This window comes from Misgurnus anguillicaudatus, chromosome 23, assembly GCF_027580225.2.
Source record: "Misgurnus anguillicaudatus chromosome 23, ASM2758022v2, whole genome shotgun sequence".
Classification (NCBI taxonomy): Eukaryota; Metazoa; Chordata; class Actinopteri; order Cypriniformes; family Cobitidae; genus Misgurnus; species Misgurnus anguillicaudatus.
This window is the reverse complement of record NC_073359.2, coordinates 4,254,377-4,261,859: the sequence shown is the minus strand read 5'-3', so window position 1 is coordinate 4,261,859 and position 7,483 is coordinate 4,254,377. Positions and strand designations below refer to the sequence as shown.

Sequence of the window (7,483 nt, the reverse complement as noted above, 5' to 3'; positions counted from 1 at the left end):
AAGAATACATTTACAATGCATTTTGTCAAATGTTGACCTTCCACATGTGCAAAAAACTATTTACACATTATAAAATTCTGGCTCAAGGTATGTTATGTAAATGTTATGATAGAAATTATGCACTTCATAACAGTTATTTATTTCTCACTTTATTTGTATTTTCTCAACTATAGATTGACTGACATTTCAGGATCCAGATTTACATTTTAATGTAAATAACAGTGTGTAGGAAACCGTTCTGACACCACTCCTGACTCCTTGCCACTTGTTTACACACTGCCATGTCATGTAGCTTCAAGTGCAATGTCCTGTAATAATGAATAAACAATTAGTTAAGAAACATAATTATTAACTGTTTACCAACATTATCAAGTCTAACAAATTACCTATGTCCTAAGATGCATATCAGAGCCAATGCCGTTATATTAAAGCCCATGGTTATATAGTAAACTGTCTGAAACAGCTTTGCCAATATTTAATTATATAATACTTTACAAGCAAAGCAGACACATGACAAGCCTCTGTTACCTCTGCACAACATTAATTAAACTCTAATCATGTTACAGAAACCTGAAGATGATGAGCTTCATCATGGATCTGTCACTGTTACCTCGTCAATAACAACTGCATTAAAACTAAGGAATACGTTGGTTTACTTTCATCTTACAAATCTGTTGCTAACAGTAATATAGAAACGTGGTTGCAACAAGAGTTTGTGCTCATCATATGGCCTTTTAAAACAAAAAACTAACAGGTGATAACAGCTGCGCCCGAAAGCTAAAAAATGCTGCCTTCTGAGGCGGCATTCCAAGGCAAGAAGGCATCAAGGCTTGTCCGAATCCATGGCTGTCCGAATGTATTTCTCTGAGCTGCCTTCATGCCTCCGAAGTCATTGCCTCATGAGGCAGCGAGCCAACAAGTCAGCTGCTTTCGGACGCAGCCATTAGCTATGACTAGCAACCTTGCTAACGGAAGAATGACCAAAACACTTACCTTTATTATTAGACAGATCCTGCTCAATGACGACTTTTTGTCTTTAAAATGTCAAGTTTCGATCGCCTCGTAAGCGAAAACACGGTGTACATCATCTAGCTGTTTTGTGACAGTGTGTAGAAGACAACATTACAAGCATGCTCTGACACTAGGGTTCGACTGCTGGTGGCGATGTAGCGTCTTGTTTGACAGAGGTGTCGTCCAATCAGCCGTAACCATTCCAGTCGTGCAATGTACCTACCTTTTCCGGTTTGAAAGATTTGTTTTTGTGTTTTGTGAATTGCCGTTGTGCTTTCTGAGTTGCCGTTGTGTTTTCTGAATTGTTAATTTGTCACTGGACTTGTTATTGTGTTTTTTTGACATACATTTTGTTTTTAATTTGTCGTTTTGTTTTGCATTTCTCGGCCACGGTAGTTTGTATATTTGACACTAAACTAATTGAAAGGTTTGTGTTTCAGAACAAAATTGATGAATCAGGGTTTATATCCTTATAGGACTGTCTGAATCTCTCATCATATGGAAATTTTAATGTAAAAACAGCTAGAAATATTAATAATGTTACCGTTTCTTCTTCAGGGTCCCTAACATTGGATAATTTTAATGTAACCTGTGATGAACTGAATATTTGTGATGTGAGGGGGGCATGGGTGGGTGTGAGGTGTGATTACTCAAACATCAACATCACAACTGGGTTCTGGTTCAGTCAGAAACAGAGAACAAACTGGAGAAACAAAGATGAACCTGAAGATTTGACTTTAGATTCAGATTACTCACGACGAGTGGGTCAGTGGATCGCTAACAACCAATCAGAGCTCACAATACATACTCTGATAGAGAGCGACAGTGGAGAATATCAGCTCATGTTCATTATGAAGGATGGAGTTAAACATCTCAGCTCAGTCACAGTCAATCTAACAGTTTCAGGTACATTTACATTCTCATCAGTCCAGTTAAACTCTTTTCATTTCTCATCTAATGTAAGGTTTTGATTATTTAGTTGTACAGGTAAAGATGACTCCTGAATCTACAGGACAGCGAGTAAAACTGAGCTGTGATTCCTCCTGTCCTTTAACATCTGAATATAAATACTACTGGTACAAGAATGGACAATATTTAACATATACCCAAGCATATTTGTGTCATCCAATGGAAACAATTACAGTTATTACTGCTCTGAGTCTGGTTCAGAGCCCTCTTCATCTGTGTGTGAGTCTGACATTTATAAAATATTTAAATTAAAATGGAAGAACAAACTTTGCAGTTTTCTTGTTGATTCATATACAGTATGAGTGTGTTTGTACTTGATTGTGAATGTTACAGCAGTATTTGGTGACTCTTTCAGGTCTTTCTAACAGTAGCTGTTGGGGTGTGACTTACACCTCTAGAAGAGTTTGTGCTTTAGTGGGATCAACAGTAGATATTAACTCTTCATACTCACATCCCACTGGATATACAGTAGAGAAAACATACTGGTATTACCGTTATGCTTGGGGATATATTGATTGGGTGTTTCATAGTAAGGAATTCAGTGATCTGCGTGAGGATCATCAGTTTTCTGGTCGTGTGGAGTTTGTGGGAAACACACTGAGAGTCAAAGACGTCAGCACAAATGACACTGGAATATATCGATTCAGCATCATCACTAACACATCAGATGAAGTTTTTGGTTCACATGGAGTCTATCTTACTGTTACAGGTAACTGCTCATAATAAACTCTCTGTAGTTCAGCACTCATTATACTGAAGCATTATAGCTCGAGTAGGAGTCTGATAGCAACACGACTGTGATTAGAGGTTTAGGTCATGCTTTATCAATTGAGCTAAATCAAAAATATGAGGCCCAACTTTGAAAAGTAGTTGATGTTTTATGAAATTTCAGATACACGAGTGATAAGCAGCCCAAACCCTGTAATAGATGGAGAAAAAGTGATATTAAGCTGTTCAACTCAATGCACTCTGGATAACAAACATACTTACATCTGGTATAAGAATGGACAACAGGTAACAGATGGATTGACATTATTAAACAAGCTGTACCTGGACTCAATCAACAGTGAGGAGCTACAAGAGTATTCCTGTACTGTAAGAGGTAACACAACATCTCATCATACATCTGACTTTGATGTTACACTGTAAAAAATAAACAGTTGGATCAACTTAAAGCTCCAGTGTGTACTTTTTTTAGTTAATTCTAAGCAAAAACCCATGTTTTCTTCCAAAAGTATGTGCTCATTCATGTGTAATTCCTTCCACCCCACTAATCAAAGTATTCTCGTAAGTGTAGAATCTGCTATTTAAAATACATACGATCGAGTCGCTCTCTGGCTGAATCCATGTTGTGCCTCCATCTTTGAAATACATTCGCCCGCGAGGGACATTCCTGAAATTCAAGCTCCACCTTTCGCGCTTTCAGAGTACACTCAAGCTGGCCGCGAGCTGAAGCCTACGGAGGTTGCATGTGTAGGCGGTATACGTCATCAAGACAGTCTTATTTCAGAATATTAACAATTATAAAGCTGACATTTATTCTTAGTTAATTGTAACTTGATGTAATATGCTTATGACTTGCGAATGTAATGCTCAGTTAATTTAAATAAACCAGGCTTGATGACGTATGCAGCCCGGATATGCGACCTGCGTTAGACTGAATCCTTCGGCTGCACGTGATAAACCTGCGATCTAATGCTTTGATTTGAAAGCCTGTTGAAGAACTATTCTCGAGGACATTAAAACAAGTCGCCAAGGAAGCGAAACAGGGATTTTAAACGACAACGCGACAGGACAAACATCAAGACCAAAGTCACTATTGGAGTTAGTTTTTCAAGATGGGGCTCATTGGACAATGAAGTTGCTAGGTTACTTCACCACAGGTAATTCAGCATATTCGTTTACATCTATACAGTTTATGTTGTAAACTTGAAGTTTTATAGTTCCTTGGCTAACTATAGCATGGGTATGCATAACACTTGTTAGTGTAAACATGCATGTGGTTTAATGTCTTGGAACAGCCACACGCCGTCTCTCCGCATATTTATGTAATCTGAGGTACTGAGATAAATGTTTTTCATCTTTTCTGACCTCTAACACAAACACACGGTGTACAGCGCTATTTTTAGCCTTTCATTGATAAAAGCGTCTGATCTGCGCGTCTTTCGTTTCATTTTACAAGCGTGTGAAAGTTGAGCGATCTTATTTCACCAATATCAGAGAAAGCTCTTACATATACACAGACATGTAATGTTTACTTAAACATAAGCATTGGACTCTGACATATTAGTTCGTGTCCATTTAAACCTGTCATTACTCCAGCTCATGAGTAAATGACAGGAGAGGGACTCGTCCACAAACCATCTCCTCAGTAATCTGAAGAGAAGCTGTCGAAAATGGACAAAAAGAGACGTATTTAAACACCAAGTGTAAACGTAATGTGTCTCTCTCGTCCACTTGTGATCTGATCAATGAAAACACATCTTAATACCAAGTTTAACAGCCCGTGTGATATTTTCCTTGCGTCGATGAAAAAAGAAGTGTCTAAGCTACGTTTATGGTTGCTTTTTGTATGTGATTTTAATCGGACATATCATGACAATCAGACTTTTTCCATGTTAAACATAAATCTGTGTGCTTTGATGGATCACACGCAAATGACAATGCAAATTGTTCATTTTTTTTTCATTGCATTTGCTTTGTAACTACTGGAAGCCATGTTAACCTTGGCATGACACGGCCGGGCCACCGTACGAGTTAAAACGCGTTCCGAATGGGGGGGGCTAGAAAGTAAAATTCAGTTGGTTGTCATATAGACTTTCACCGCTTGATGGGAGTAGATCCTACACAGTGGAGCTTTAAAAAAAGAACTTTTAATAAACTTGTTTTAGTTACCAACTGAAGTAACTATTTAAAGCTACAGTCGGCAACTCTGGAGGATTGAGATGATTTCGAATGTTTTCAATTTTTATGCCCCTCCCACACTACCACCGAGCAACCTCATATCGAGCTCGTCCTCAGCAGTGTGTGTTTAAGCATACTTAGATTACTTAGATAACACTCAGAAATACAATAAATGGTTGATAAAGCACAATTACCTGTCAAGAAGAAATATGGTAAGCTCTGCATCCAGCTAAAACCCTTTAAAAGCTCATAGATCCCTCCACCTTTCAAATGCTGGTCCGATATTGATCCTAGTTTTATTAAAGGCACGATCGCTTTCTTTCTTCGTTTCCTTCGTTTCCTTGGTTGTTTTCTTTTCATTGGTTGTTCTTCTAGCTCTGGTTGTTAGCCAAGGAATCAAAAGTTTGTTAGTGAATGTTCTCTCCGCCATCACGCTGCGTTCAATATAAGGTGGATGCATGTGATATAAGGCTTGTTTGACTTCAAGCAGCACCACAAGAAACAATCTTGCCGACTGCAACTTTAAGTAAATCCAACTTTTCACTTGTTACAGTGTAAATGATAAAATAGATAGTTTCAGTCCTTGATGCTGATTGGTTTATTGTCAGCTATGACGTCATCGCTGAGCTACTTTCAGTCTCACTTTGCAGCACTCATAGCTGATCATTAATATTAAGTGAGATGCTACAAAATTACAGCTTCTGCAGGTTTCAAAGTCAGGTGTCGGTGTGCAGTGTTGTTTTGTGTATCATCATTACTGGGGAAACCCCTAAAAAAGAAGATGAGGAAACACAATCAAGGTGGATTTATTATTTTCTAACGCAAGCTGTACTTTAAATGTACTAACACAACCAAAAGTGAAAGTGTTTTAGCGCTGCCAGTGGCACTGAACGTCATAGCGCATCACTCAGAAGTTTTGTGTTATTTTGAAAATATGCACACAGCTGTCATGATGGTTATTTGTTGAGTAGCACTGTGATAACGGCTGCAGTGAGACTGAAATCTGAGAATCACAGAAAAGTCAAATTCTGAATGTTCTGCCTTTTCTGAATATAACTGAGTCTGTGTCTTTTTTTCAGATATGATGGACAAAACAAATGCTTAAATACATAAAACTGTATGATACTGATTAAAACAAGGCTTGGCTTTCTGAAGGTTTGCTACTATAATGTTTTAATAAAGCTTTTTTGTACCTGCCTTTCAGAGATATGACACACCCTGAACTTGTGGACTTCCTCAGAGTCGACACGTTGATGACATCATGTAGTGCAGACTTTAGGGACCCTTGCACACAAGGGCACACCAGAGCCGTATTTTGGAACAGAATCGAGCGTCATGCCGAAAATAAGAAGAGAAGTTGCCCATCAGTGTGTCTGATGTAAATGAGCTTTTTTATTAAACTGTCACAGTCCCAGATTGTCTGCCAGCCTTTAAGCTCATTTACACGCTGCTTATTTTTAGACCCACATGAGTTGCATTGGAAAGTCTGAAAGGAAGTTTTGCATCATCTAAATTTAACACTTTTTACAGGTTTTAAATTAATTACATTAATTTCTTAACAGTTTCCCTAAAGTTCAATGTAGAAAATATAAAACATATGCAGATTATTTCTGTCTCAGTTTATTAGTAATGAAAGGAACAGGTTTATAAAAATATAAAACATAATCTGTCCTGTGAATCGAGTTGAGACTGTTTCTCAAGAATAAGAGCACTAGCAGTAAAAAGATGAAGATTAATGATTAGATTTTTTTCTGCTGAAAACATAAAAGATGAAGTAAAGATAAGAGACATCTTTTACAGGACTCAGCAATAATTAACAGCTATAAATTAACTTTTAATATAATGTAATAGTTGTCAAAATATGTAAAGTTCAAGCATGTTATGAAATGCTTTCCTTCTTCTTATGCTATAAAAGTGTCAAAAAGAGTTTCTTTAACATCCGCTTGAGTACGAGAAAATGAGATAAAATCATTAAATGATCTACTACAACTTCAACTGCTCATAATAATGCTGTATTTACACATTTATAAGGACTAAAGTGATGCTATTGATCATAAGAGCTTTTACCATTTGTGTTTTATTTATCTTTTGTTAAACAATAATTAAATAACATTTTAAAAACTGAAAAAGGAAATTAAAAAGCCGTGTCATGAAGTGATGTTTATGTTGTGAATTTTACACTTGTTTTTGAGGTTGTCTCTGATATGATGTGTTTTGCTTACAAGTCTAATCTAGTATTAAACTGAAGCTGGTATAAACTGTTTTTCTGGGCAGAGATGTCTATCACACAGTCTCATCCTGTTTAAGTGGGTGGTTTGTGGCAAAGCCGATCAAGTTTTTATGCTGATTCAAGAACACAACACTCAATTTTAATCTGTCTTTAGAATAAAAAAAAAAATATTTGAGTTATCTATTCGTCGTCTGATTGGTCTGACTGCTCTTTCGCAAGGACTTCTGGGTTGGTAAAGTGCGCAAAGCCTGCTGCAGACAGCATTAAGGTGGAAAAGGGGGCGCTGATGAGCACACTTCGAAGTGTAAAAATGACAGACGTGACACCCTACGAACTCGTAGACTGAGCGCACACAATTTTCTAAATATG

The 7,483-nt window shown here is 37.3% G+C and overlaps 1 long non-coding RNA gene across 1 annotated transcript; it reads left to right on the top strand.

Annotated features, from left to right (window-relative positions):
- The first annotated feature begins 2,341 nt into the window (after positions 1-2,341).
- LOC141359310 (uncharacterized) lies at positions 2,342-7,176 on the top strand. The gene is made up of 3 exons (XR_012365724.1): positions 2,342-2,689; positions 2,873-3,082; positions 6,089-7,176. It is a non-coding gene; the product is annotated as an uncharacterized lncRNA (long non-coding RNA).
- Positions 7,177-7,483: the final 307 nt, after the last annotated feature.